Source organism: Euleptes europaea, chromosome 7 (assembly GCF_029931775.1).
Source record: "Euleptes europaea isolate rEulEur1 chromosome 7, rEulEur1.hap1, whole genome shotgun sequence".
Taxonomy (NCBI): Eukaryota; Metazoa; Chordata; class Lepidosauria; order Squamata; family Sphaerodactylidae; genus Euleptes; species Euleptes europaea.
The window spans coordinates 101,298,269-101,311,394 of NC_079318.1; the positions used below are offsets into that span (position 1 = coordinate 101,298,269).

General features: G+C 53.1%; 1 non-coding gene across 1 annotated transcript; it reads right to left on the bottom strand.

Moving 5' to 3' along the window:
- Positions 1-715: 715 nt before the first annotated feature.
- Positions 716-790, bottom strand: TRNAP-GGG (transfer RNA proline (anticodon GGG)). Its single transcript has one exon. It is a non-coding gene; the product is annotated as a tRNA-Pro (tRNA).
- Positions 791-13,126: the final 12,336 nt, after the last annotated feature.

The following is a 13,126-nucleotide window of genomic DNA, read 5'->3' on the forward strand; positions in this document are numbered from 1 at the left end:
TTGGTCTGATTCTTGCCTTTGGGCTGGGCACAGGGGAAACCCCTACTCCAGGGGGCCCCAAAGGTGGTGACCATAGAACCATGGCGCCCACCAAGACCTTTTGGGTGCCCGCCAAGGGCTTTTAGAAAGTGGGCGGGGCCGGGTGGGGCTTTTGCCCAGCAGGGCTTCTGATTGGCTGTGCAGCTTAAAAGGCATCCTGTTAAACAGAGTTTCTGGCTGAAATTCTATTAGAGTTATATATAACTTCTCTGCCTGACATTTTGCGATTGGCTGCACCTCCTGCGGCAGCCATTTTGCCATGGCTCCCACCGACTTGTGTCAGAATTCCAAAGATATCCACAGGCTCAAAAAGGTTGGGGACCCCCTGCCCTACTCCCTCATACTCTGCTCTAAGATTCGCCCTTTTCTCCCTCTCCCATAATACTAGGACGCGGGGTCATCTGCTGAAGCTGGAGGGTGAGAGATTCAAAACGGATAAAAGGAAGTATTTCTTCACATGACACATAGTTAAATTGTGGAACTCCCTGCCCCAGGATGTGGTGATGGCTGCCAACTTGGAAGGCTTTAAGAGGGGGGTGGACATATTCATGGAGGAGAGGGGTATTCATGGCTACTAGTCAAAATGGCTACTAGTCACATGAAGCTGCCTCATACTGAACCAGTCCTTTGGTCCATCAAAGTCAGTATTGTCTACTCAGACCGGCAGCGGCTCTCCAGGGTCTCATGCCGGGGATTGAACCCGGGACCTTCTGCATCCCAAGCAGATGCTCTACCACTGAGCCACAGTCCCTCCCAGTCACAGTCCCTAGTTGTGCTGCATACCTATCCTCTCCAGGATCAGAGGAGCAGGCCTATTATATTAGGTGCACTGGAACACAGGCAGGATGGTGCTGCTGTGGTCGTCTTGCTTGAGGACTTCCTAGAGGCACCTGGTTGGCCCCTGTGTGGACAGACTGCTGGACTTGTTGGGCCTGGGTCTGATCCAGCAAGGCCTTTCTTATGTTCTTATGTTCACCAAGAGGACTCTTTTTTTAAAAGAAGGATTTCCAGGGCTGCAGGGCTAAGCAAGCTTTTGGTGCAGTGGGTCTGTGCCAGCCTGCACGGTCCAAATTCCTAATACAAGCCCCCTCTAAAAGTCCTGCTGGAGGCCATCTGGCTTGAGATCTGCTAAGAAGTTCTGGCTTGCATCTTGTGTAGGGGAAGCAAAGTGGTTGGGCCCCTGTGTGGACAGACTGCTGGACTTGATGGGCCTGGATCTGACCCAGCAGCGCTTTTCTTATGTTCTCTTCCTGGGAGGTTTTGCACCTTTTCTTCACATCTGGCCCATCATCCCCTTTGTGGTGCTCTGATACAGCACCTTTTTAAGAAAGAGGCAGAATGGTGTAGTAGTCAGAGTGCTGGACTAGGGTCTGGAAGACATGGGTTCAAATTTCCACTGTGTCATGAAGCTTGCTGGGTGACCAGGGGCTCATGGCCGCCATCCAGCCTCGTGTGCCCCGTAGGATAAAACGGGGAAGGGAGATCTGCAGATGCTGCGTGGGGCTCCTTAGAGGAAGAGTGAGATAAGAACGAGGGCTCTTTGCAAAGGCCCTGGCAAGTCTTCTGGGAAGACGAAGGCCACGAGCGCAGTTCAGAGAAATTCTCATCATTCCAGTCTTGACCCAGTTTCTCTGTTAAATCTAACAGTCTGTTTCTTTCTTTTTAGGTATTTGGAGTCTTTTTCAAATCAATTCCATTTTGATCAAAAGAGAAATTTGAAAGCGAGGCTGGGCAGGGAGGCAGGGTGTCTGCAAAACTTCAGAATTTCACTCTGCAGAAGCTCAGAGGCAGGCCAGTGTCTTCCCAAAACCCTTCAACCCTCCTGCTAGAGCACCGCCCTGTGGTGTGTGGTCATGTCAAGAAAGCTGGCAAGAGTGAATTTACAAAAGAGTGCCCAGAGCGCCACCTTGTGGTGTAACCTCAAACTGCAAAGAGAAATTCCTCTTTGGCAAAACCAGAATAAGGGGAATGGGCGGCTGTATCTAAAACACTGGATTTTGAGAAAAGGGAATTCCTTTCCCCAGAACAATGGTAAAGGCCGCCGTGTGCCATTTGGTGGGGCAGGAGACCCCCCCCCCCCGACCACCCAGTTTCCTTTTCTCTGTCAAGGGCACAGAGCCAGGGACAGAGGCTCCCTTCTTGGAGCCCCCTCAGAAGCTCCTGCCCCTGCACCCCCCTCTTATGACAGCGACTCCCCCAGTGCCCTGTTTTCCCTCTGAGAAGAAGACCGTCCTTCAGCCCCCAGGGAGGGGCTGCCGGCCCCCAGTCCGGGCTGGGGCCAGGGGGCTCCCCCTGACTCCAGAGCAAGGGGAGGGGGCGGATCACAGGAACACCTGAAGCGGCCTTCTACGGAATCCGACCCTCGAGGGTCCATCAGAGCCACCATTGTCTACTCAGACCGGCAGCGGCTCTGCAGGGTCTCCGGCAGAGGAGGGTCTTTCCCATCACCTCCCTGCCCGGTCCCTTTCCCTGGAGATGCCACCGGGGACGGAACAGGGCGCCTTCTGCACGCCAAGCAGCGGCTCTGCCAACTGGGCCACGGCCCCTCCTCAGGATCCTGCCTGCGCGGCGCAGTGGCCGAAGCCCCTCTCTTGCGCGCCCCTTGGGGGGGGGGAGAAAAGCCACGGTCTGCAGAGGCCTTCAAAGGAAGGGGGCGGGCGAGGAGGGGCACGCTTCGCCCCCCCCCCCAGCGGGTTGGGGGGCGAGGTCGATGGAGGCCGTAGTGCCCCCCCCCCAGCCCACCCCCCAGCCCGGCTTGCGAGCGGGCAGGGCGCGCCGGCGCTTCCGCCTGGCCTCTGCGGAGGGAGCCCGTCGCCCCCGCGGGGGCGGGCAGGCGTGGGGCGGGGAGCGGGGGGGCGGGGGCTGCGGCTCCTCCCGCCCCCCCCCGCGGAAGGACGTGGGGCGCGGTTGCCCCGGCGACGGCCGGGAAGCGAGGCTGCCTGGGAAGGGGGGCGGCGGCGCATCTCCCGGGGAGGGAGGGAGGGAGGCAGGAGGGAGGGAGGCTGCTGGCCGGGCGTGTGTCGGGGGGGGGGGATGTCATGCCGGCCCCGGACGAGATGGGCCCCCGCGGGGAGCCGCCGGTGAGCTCCAGCCGCCGCCGCCGCCGCCGCCGCGCCTCTTCAGCACCAGCAGGTGAGGACAGCTCCCCCGGGGGCGCCCACCCCGCCCCGCCCCACCCCACCCCACCGCCCGCCCCCTGCTCCCTCCGGCCCTGCCGGCCACCCCGGGGGGGGGGGGCTGGCCCTGCCGTCGAGTTTCCCTGGCCCCCCAGCAGAGAGGGCAGGCAGGGGAGGGAGCCGTAGTCCCGTCCCCCCCCCCCGAAGAGGTTTGCCTTGGCGGAGCGGTGGCGGAGGCGGGGGGAGGCCGCCGTTCCCCGGGCCTCCTCTTCCTCCTCCTCCTCCTGCAGGCAGGAGCCTCCCCGGCTCAAATGGGGGGGGGAGGTGGGGGGCGGGAGAGGGGCTGCGGGTGGCCTGGCCGGTGGGCGTGGGGGAGCAGCGCCCTGGCCCGCTTTCGGGGGGGGGGGTGGAGGCCTCTCCCAGGGCCCCTCTGTGGCTCGGCCTGGAGCTCAGCTGGGGGGCGCCGCGGCCTGGGGGGCTCGAGGCTGGCTGGAGGCTCCTCTGCGCCTCGACCCTCGGGGGACCCTGCGCTCCCGCCCCCTCCCAGCTTCTCGCCCCTTCCTCCCTTCCTTCCGCCGTCTATTTGGGGCTGTCCCGGAGGGAGGGGTGGGGGGCTGGCGGGCCGGGGAGAGTGAGCGGGGAAAGGTGGCTCTCCCTCTTCCTGCCCCTCTTCCACCTGATTGGGTTTTCCCCATCACTGAAAGGGAATGAATGTTGTGGTCCTGGTGGGGGGGAGGAGGGAGACATCAAGCGAAGGCCCTGCCCCCCCCCCGAGGCTGGAGGGTGCCCACCTGGTCTGGCAGCCTGCCCCAAGGTGGGATCCCCCCCCCATTCAGGTGACAGCGAGGTCAGAGCCGGAGGCCACCTGGCCCAGCCGGGGGCCACCCACCCCACAGAGCAGGCCCTGCCCCAAAGCACCGGCAGAGCAGGTTGCTCGGAGTTAGCCCTGCTTTTTTGTAGGAAACGTTCCTTGATGGTTTAGTAGAAAGATAATAAGAAATATACTTTTGTCATATTTATTTAAAACCTTTCTTCTTTATGGAACTCAAAGCAGTTTACAATTTATACAGTATATAAAACAGAGTACATAAGAATACCAACAACAAAAAATTAGGACTGCTGTAATCAAATGCAGTCCTCATTCAAACTGACTTCAGCTGCCTCCTAAAGACTGATAGTGAGGGGGCCAGGCACACCGCCCAAGGAGGTTGCTCCAAAATCGTGGGGCTGCCACTGAAAAGGCCCTGTCTCGTGTACCCACCAGACAAGCTTCTTAACTGTAACACTGCTTTGTCACAGGGCTGCAATTTCCTCTGTCCTGCTAAGGAGAAGGGGCCCCTTGCGGTGGCTCAGAGCTGTGGTCCTCCTTCTGGAGCAGGTGGGTCCAGGTGCCATCAGGGGAGGCAGCCAGGGGTCGAGCTGGAGACCAGGGCAAGGCTGGCTGAAGTGGCCCGGAGCCTCTTCTAGCCAGGAGCCAGCCCAGCTCTGGGACAGCCGCAGCAGGAGCCAAGCCCTGGGGAAAGGAAAGGGATAAGGTGGTGCATCGGGGCAGCAAGGGGGACGCCAATCGCTTGCTTCCTTCTAGCCTTGGAGGGTAGCTTATGCCTCCTGAAAACACACCAGCCCAGGTGAGGCAATAGTAGTAGGAGGAGTGCATTGTCCTCTCTGGGAAAGTCTCCTGAATAGTGGGCCAAGTCATAAGAACACAAGAAAGGCCCTGCTGGATCAGACCCAGGCCCATCAAGTCCAGCAGTCTGTTCACACAGGGGCCAACCAGGGGCCTCTAGGAAGCCCACAAACAAGACGACTGCAGCAGCATTGTCCTGCCTGTGCTCCACAGAACCTGAGATAACAGGCAAGCTCATCTGATCCTGGAGAGAATAGGTATGCATCTTAACTAGTATCCATTTGGATAGGTCTCCATGAACATGTCCCCTTCCCTCCTAAAGCCTCCCAAGTCGGCAGCCATCACCACATCCTGGGGCAGAGAGTTCCCCAGTTTAACTCTGCTCTGTGAGAAGAAATACTTCCTTTTATCAGTTTTGAATCTCTCACCCTCCAGCTTCAGTAGATCACCCCATGTTCTAGTATTATGAGAGAGGGAGAAAAGCTTCTCCCTATCCACTCTCTCCATACCATGCATAATACCAAGTCCTTGGTCTGAGTTCCCTGGAGGGGCCTCAGAGGCCATCTAGTCCAACCCTTGCTCAAGGCAGGGCATCCAGAGCTAGTGCATTTCCATCAGCCTTAGCTTGAGGGCCCCAGAGAAGGAGGACTCACCTGCCTCCCTAAAGGGTTGGCGTCCCACTGCCTGTTCGGAAGGTCCTTCATGTTTTCCATTGAAATCTCCCCTCCTGTCTTTTAAGCCCACCAGATCCAGTCTAGCTCCACAGAGCAGTGGAGAAAGAGCCTCCTCTCAGCCCCTCCTATGGGATGAGTTCAGAGTTCAGCCATGGCTCCCCTCGGTTGTTTCTTTGCCAAGAGAAGAGTGGCAGGAAGGTGATCATGGAGAGGCCGGGGCCTGGAAACCAGGTCACCCACAGACACGGAGTCGGGCTCTGGGCCCTCCTCCCTCTGTGCTGCCTGCTCTGACTGGCAGGGGGGTCCAGAGTCACCAGGCAGAGGAGGGTCATTCCCAGGATTTCCTACACTGAACCGGGACCTTCTGCATGCCACCGAGCTCTTGTCAACAATCTGGCTGTATTTGTTACAAGATTCCCAGAGTATTATTGCACATCTCAGTAATCTTTACAACAGCTTTGTAAGGTAGGCCAAATGCTACCCACACTCCAGATGGAGAAGCTGAAGATGAGGGGGGAGGGCTGGCCAGCCGAAGGGCCATAGATGTGGTAAAATCAGCTTGCAGGATTTGTCTTTTTAAAAAATCAGACATTTATACCCTGCCTTTCCCCATGAACGGTGACACTCTCCACCACAATGCAATGCCATTTCTCCCAGACCCTTTCCAGACAAGAAGGGGATGTGATTCAAGGGGGGGGGGGTTAATGTCTGTGTTTAGGCCCAGAAAGTCTGTTTCCCACCGAGCCCTTCTGCCCAAAAACTTGCTGCCACCACTGTGGCAGAAATGCCAGGGCCCGTGACCTCCCCCCCTCGCCCCTGCCCCCTGGCTCTAGCTGTGCAGAATCAGTGTCCAGGCCTTTCCTCAGCTCTGCTCATTATTTTGCTTATGAAAGAGCCCCATCAATCAATTAACATATACAAAGCAAAGGGCATTTAATTGGCCAGGCCGCCTGGGTATTATTCGCCTTCTCTCTGCTCCTCCCTGGAGAGCCCAGGAGGGACAGGGAGAGAAAGACAGCAGGCTGAGGCCCAGATGCCTTTTCTCCATCCGGTGGAATGTCACTCATGTTTGTCTCTCCCCCCCCCCAATATTTTATTTCATTTATTTATAATATTTGTATCCCGCCTTTCTGCCCTTACAAGGGCCACCAAAGTGGCTAAACACTTTAAATCATATGATAAAATCACATTTTAAAAACCATTAAAATCACACACCCCTCCCAAATGCACATCATTAAAACAATTAAAAAGCAGAGTTAAAAATGGAGTTAAAATGCATACAAAACTCAGAACCGTTGTTTAGGGAGGAGGGATCATCGAGGGAATGCCAAATGAAACTCAAAAAAAGTCTTCACTCACTGATGGAAGACGGCAACGGAAGGGGTCGGAGGAGTCTCCCTCGGGAGAGAGTTGCAGAGCTTTGGATGCAATTGTGGGGGGGGGGGAATCAAGAGGACGTCCCGTCACTGTCAAGAAAGCCATGCTGCTGGTCCTCATGGCTTCGAGTGTGTGTGAGCCTTGGCAGGCCTGGGGCTTGGTGGTGGGACCCTGACTCCCATCCCACACTGGCTGTACAAGCACCTGCTGCTTAAGATGGTTTAGTCTGGAGAAGAGGAGTTTGAGGGGGGAACATGATTGGTCTACCTGGTTGGCCACTGTGTGAACAGACTGCAGGACTTGATGGGCCTGGGTCTGACCCAGCAGGGCTTTTCTTATGTTCTTCTTATTTCTGGAAGTATTTGAAGGGCTGTCACTTAGAGGACGGCAGGGAGCTGTTCCTGTCGGCAGCAGAGGATAGGACTCGCAATAATGGGTTTAAATTGCGGGCGGAAAGGTACCGGCTGGACATTAGGAAAAAGTTTTTTACAGTAAGAGTTGTTCAATAGTGGAGTCAGCTACCTAGGGAGGTGGTGAGCTCCCCCTCCCTGGCAGTCTTTAAGCAGAGGCTGGACAAGCACTTGTCAGGGATGCTCTAGGCTGATCCTGCATTGAGCAGGGGGTTGGACTACATGGCCTGTATGGCCACCTGCAGTTGTTCTTCCTGCCCCGTGGAGCAGAGGTGTGCTGGCAGGTAATTGTCGGTGTCTGTTTTCAGGACCTGCTGGTGGAGTCCAGCAGCTCCTCCGAGGTGCAAAAAAAAGGGGGGGCAGGCAGTGAAGGCTGCCATTCTGGGACTGCCTTCTTGGGAGAAAGACCCCTCAACATCTAGGGTATAAGGGCCCCCCTCTGTGCAAGAGGGGTCCCGCAAAGGCAGCGTTTGGGCTCCAGCTTCTGCATTCAGTGCAGGGAGGGGGGGCTCTTGCATAAGAGGCAGGATTTTCCTCCTCTCTTCTCTGTGCTTCACTGGAGAGAGGTGAATTTTTCAGACCTGCCTATGTACAAGGCCTGTTCTCGCATCGTAGAAAGAGTTGCCCAGCCGGGTCTCCTTTCCCACCCTCTAGCAGTGGGTTCAGGACACAAGGAAGATGAAGAATGTAATGTTGGCCCCAAGAAAATACTCTCTTTGTGGGGATCTGAACACCCGAGGGCAGATTCCTGGGCCACGCTGGGACCTTGATTCCTTGCAAGCAGGGCTGGTTGAGAAATTGCTTCTTGTTCCTGCAAAATTAATGGATTCCTTTGGTTCCTGAGAGCTCCACGAGAGAAATCATTTGAATAACTGAGGTTCCCAAAACTGTGCAAAGGAAACTTCCTTTTCTTGAAGTGCATAGCCAGGGACTTCTCTGACTGTATCTCCTTGTTTGTATATATCCTGCACAGTTACTGGAGAATTTTAACTGTAACTTATATGTTTTAATCATTGGAACATGTTGTAAGCCACCCCAAGCCCAACTTTGTCGGGGAGGCTGCTGCAGTCGTCTTGCTTGTGGGCTTCCTAGAGGCACCTGGTTGGCTACTGTATGAACAGACTTCTGGACTTGATGGGCCTGGGTCTGATCCAGCAGGGCCTATTCTTATGTTATTATGTTCATGTCTATTCTCTCCAGGATCAGAGGAGCAGGCCTATTATATTAGGTGCTGAAGAACACAGGCAAGATAATGCTGCTGCAGTTGTCTTGTTTGGGGGCTTCCTGGAGGCACTTGGTTGGCCACTGTGTGAACAGACTGCTGGACTTGATGGGCCATGGTCTGATCCAGCAGGGCTTTTCTTATGTTCTTATGGAGGATAGGGCTATCCATGGCTACTAGTCATGATGCATACCTGTTCTCTCCAAGGTCAGATGAGCATGGCCATTATCTTAGGTACCGTGGAACACAGGCAGGATAAATGCTGCTGCAGTTGTCTTGTTTGGGGGCTTCCTGGAGGCACCTGGTTGGCCACTGTGTGAACAGACTGCTGGACTTGATGGGCCTGGGTCAGATCCAGCAGGCCCTTTCTTATGTTCTTAGGGGCAGGATAATAACTGAATAAATAAATATGGCAACGTAAACCCTTAACAACTTGCTTAATCAGTTAAGGGCCAGCATATGGATGCATTTTTTTAAAAAATCTGTCAGCAGCTCTGGATGCCTTCGAGAGGTCCCACTAGACTGGTTTGGTGTGAGCAGCATGCCCTGATATGGGGAAAGGTGTCCATGAAAACCCAGTCTGTGAAGCCAGAAAACAGTACATGATATTTGGAGAGGCACTGTGGGGGAGGGGGGAGGGGGGAGGGTTGTCTACAGTCTCTTTTCACATCCAATTTTAGTGCAATGATGAGGGCGGTTTGCTTTCACCCACATATTAACCAGCCACTGGGACATTCCGTATTCTGACTTTCATGCACCATATGCTGTGACTGAAGGGGCGGGGGGAAGAATCTCACAGATGTCATGAAAGGTTGCCAGGTTTTCAGCCCAAAGCCAAGCCTGAGGGTGCCTTTCGGGGCCCTCCCTGAGGACCAGACTCCATTTTCACTTTCTGCGGCTAGCTTCAAAAGCGCTCCATCTCTCCTTCCCCGTCAGGCGGAAAATGTGCCAGTGCCCAGTCCAGAGTCCCAAAAGAAAGCCAGAAAGCTTGCTCATGATTCCCAGAATGCTTGGCTTCCCTTATTTTGTTCACAAAATTGTTCTGGCAGGAGCTTGGCTCAGACCCAGCTGGTGGCACTGATGCTGGGCAGAGGAGCTCCCCCTCACACACACACCCGGTCCCACTGCTGCTGAGCAAATGCCCTTCCTCACTGCCCCTCCATGGGGCTTGCTCCTGGGCCCTTCTTAACTTCCTTATTAGGCCCTGAAAAACCTGCTCTAGCAGCTCAGAGGGGGTCCCTGGGAAGTGAGGGAGGGAAGGAGGGGGGAAGGAGGGGGGAAGGGGAAGGGGAAGGGGAAGGGGAAGGGGAAGGGAGGAAGGAAGGAAGGAAGGAAGGAAGGAAGGAAGGAAGGAAGGAAGGAAGGAAGGAAGGAAGGAAGGAAGAAAGAAAGAAAGAAAGAAAGAAAGAAAGAAAGAAAGAAAGAAAGAAAGAAAGAAAGAAAGAAAGAAAGAAAGAAAGAAAGAAAGAAAGAAAGAAAGAAGGCGGGAGGCAGGCAGGCAGGCAGGCAGCTACTGCCCGAGAGCTACGGAACAAGCAGTGACAGGGAATTGGCTCCTCTAGGCCAGCTGATCCCCAGGGTCAGGGTTCTGGTCCAGGCATGTTGGGCTCCCAGTTTTAAATGCCTGCAGTGCTGCCCCCTGGTGGTGCTAGAAGTTGCTCATTGCTCTGCCCACAATTAAAGGCAACCGTTTGCAGATGGAGCGACTTGGCTCTGCTGTCCAGTGTGATGGTTTGTATTCCTCAGATAGCAGCAGACCAACCACCACCACCACCCCAGGCCAAGAGCCACAGCTGCATGCTCCCTCCGCTGGGCCCAGCGTGGTGGTGTGAGGAGCAGCTGCTAGGGTGATATTACTTAGCAGAAAATCCAGCAACATTTGATGGTGGACTGCTAAAAGTATACTGGCCTCCGTTATTTGCAAACTGATATCCTTTGATATTTGACACCTAACAGCCAACAATATTTGATTGTTTCCTGTCAGTTTTTTCAAGCAAGAGACTTGCTTGAACACTCAGGACCTCGAGATTCATAGCCTGCCATTCATGCCAGAGACCCTGGGCCAAACCAAGGGCCGTTGGTTCTGGGGCGCTTGGTAAAAATCCCAGCAGCCACTAAATGGTCCTCCCAAAACATACAGGGGAGGGGGGGGGCAAGTCCCAGTCCCAGAAAGAATGAAGCAGCAGACCTATGCTTTTAAAAAAAATGCAATAGGATTCCCCCTCAAAAAGGACCAAGATTCAAAAGGACCAAAAGCATGGGGTTATTGGTTCATTTATTCCTCAGGGGTGCCAGAAGTCTCCTCCTGAGATAAACAATCAAATCTATTTGGATGCTTAAAGGGGGCAAAGTACTCTATCTTGCTCAGAGGAGACGAACATTCCTCTTCAAATGGATACGTTCTTTTCACTCCTATAATTAACTTCTTTGCTTTGTTGTTTCCTGGAAGGGGGAGGCAGGCCCTTCTGTCTTTTCTCTCATCTTTAAACTGTAACGGGAAACAGAGAAGTGTTTTTAATTTATTTATTTGACTTATAGGCTGCCCTTTCCCAGCCAAAGCCGGGCTCAGAGTGGCTAACATCACTCTAAAACAGTCCTACCCAGTGGAGTCGGGGAAAATGAATGCACAGAGACATTTCCAGCACTCCTCTCAATTTGGTGGGGCAGCGGGAGAGAAAGTGCGGGCACCCCCGGTTGCCCCCCAGAGGCCAGGTAGATGCCCCCAGGTCCCCCAGGCAGATGCTGCCAGGTCCCTGGGGAGAGAACTCAAACTCTCCAGCAGGGGAGACAGGGAAAGGCAGTGGAAAAAGAAAGAGGTCGGGGGGGGGGGTCACAAGGGCAGTGGAAGAGCCAAGGCTGTGAAGGGAGGCACCCAAAGGAGACCCATCTGCCCCAAGTGGCATCTCCCTTGGCCAAGCAGACGCCAGGCGAGTGCAAGACGACACCCACTGAAGCAATACTGAAGCGGGTCAGTGCCTTTCGGGTGACTATGCTCTTAGAATCAACCCCTTCCTGAGAAGTGGTATGTTATCTTATTCAGATAGTCACCTACTAAGCAGGACTCAACTACTTTACTCACTTAAAAAGTAAGTTTTTTTACTGATGTACTCCAATGTAATTGTGTATATATGTGTGTGTATATGCAAGTATTACAAAGTCTTAACATTCAGTAACAATGTATACAGTAAACCAAGCAAGTTCTACATACTATTCAGTTTTAAAATCCAACACTTAAAATATAACAGTTAAAGAAGTCTGATTTAGTTCAAAGTATCTAATTCACACTCTAGAATAATATATTTGTAAAGCCATACATACCAACACCAACTTCTGAGACCCTCTGAGAGAGGTCTGAAGTACTAACCCTCTCCTTGCCTGTATTTATACTGTTTCAGTCACCTTCAAAGAGGCTGACTTTGACAATCGAGCAATTCTCATTTTTACTGCACATGCTCAGTGGCCTCCCATTGTATTACCAAATAAGGACTTCCTCTTCCACCAGGCTATTTTGCTAAACTTTAAACAATCAGTTTTGAGCTTTGTTATCACTCTATATAACCAATTTTAACATCATTCTCATCTCCAGAAAAATACATTGAGATTGAACACATTCATTAATTTATAGTGTCTTGTTTTCATGTTTAAATCATAAAATACAATTATTGTTTACATTACATCATTACAGCATAGCATCATATACCCTTGGAATGGATAACATTTCTGCACTTAAAGTCATTGGAAAAGTGAGAATCAAGCACTGTTCTGTAACTCAAAATTTATAGAAATAGCAGCTAACCATTTCTTGTTAGGCATTGAAAAGGCTGGGAAAGCAGAATGTGCTGCTAGGTACTTACTGAAACCTTTAATAGTGTAATAGAAGCATAAGCCTCTGGCAAAGAATATTCAGGCTTTCTTCCCTTTTAAAAGGAAATTAAACCTCTGCTATATATTTTGAGGTTTATATGTGTAATTGGGTTTTATATTGAATAATTCTGCATATGTACAACACCAATACCATGTTCATGTGCTCTAATATGTCAAAGCCTGTAACAATGCCCATGTCCTGAATGCCAGTAGACCTGAGGGCCAGAAGCAGGTAGTGTAGTCAGACAGTCCGAGGGTCAATATCAAAAGCAAAGTCCAAATGCCAAGTCAGTCCGTTCCAAGGTCAAAGCCCCGAGAGTCTCAGAAATAATCAGGAAACCAAGCGAACACAGGATAATAATAATAACTTGTTCCCACATCTGCCTGGATGCCAGTGTCTGCTTAAATAAGCCTAAGAGGAACCAGCCATTGCTGGTTCCTCTGACTCAGCACTCCCTGCTGGAGGGAGCTCATTATTCCCATTGCTGTCAGCTGGCAGTGATCTTAGTAGTGCTTATAATCTAGCACTCCTTCTACGCTCGAGTAGGAGTGCTCTACACCTTTGGCGCCGCTGTTCCAGTGGCTGTGGAGGGCTGCCGCTGGACACAAGGTGAGTCCCCTGCCCTGGGTGGTTGTAGGCACGGGGGACATTCATCCTTCGGTGCCTGCTCAGCTCGCTACTCTTCCTCTCTTCCACTGCCTGCTGCTTCAAGGTCCCCTTTGTCTGAGGAAGCCTCAGCAAGCTGCCCCAGGACAGCCTCGATGGTAACTTTCCTTCTGATTTGTGTTTCCCTGCA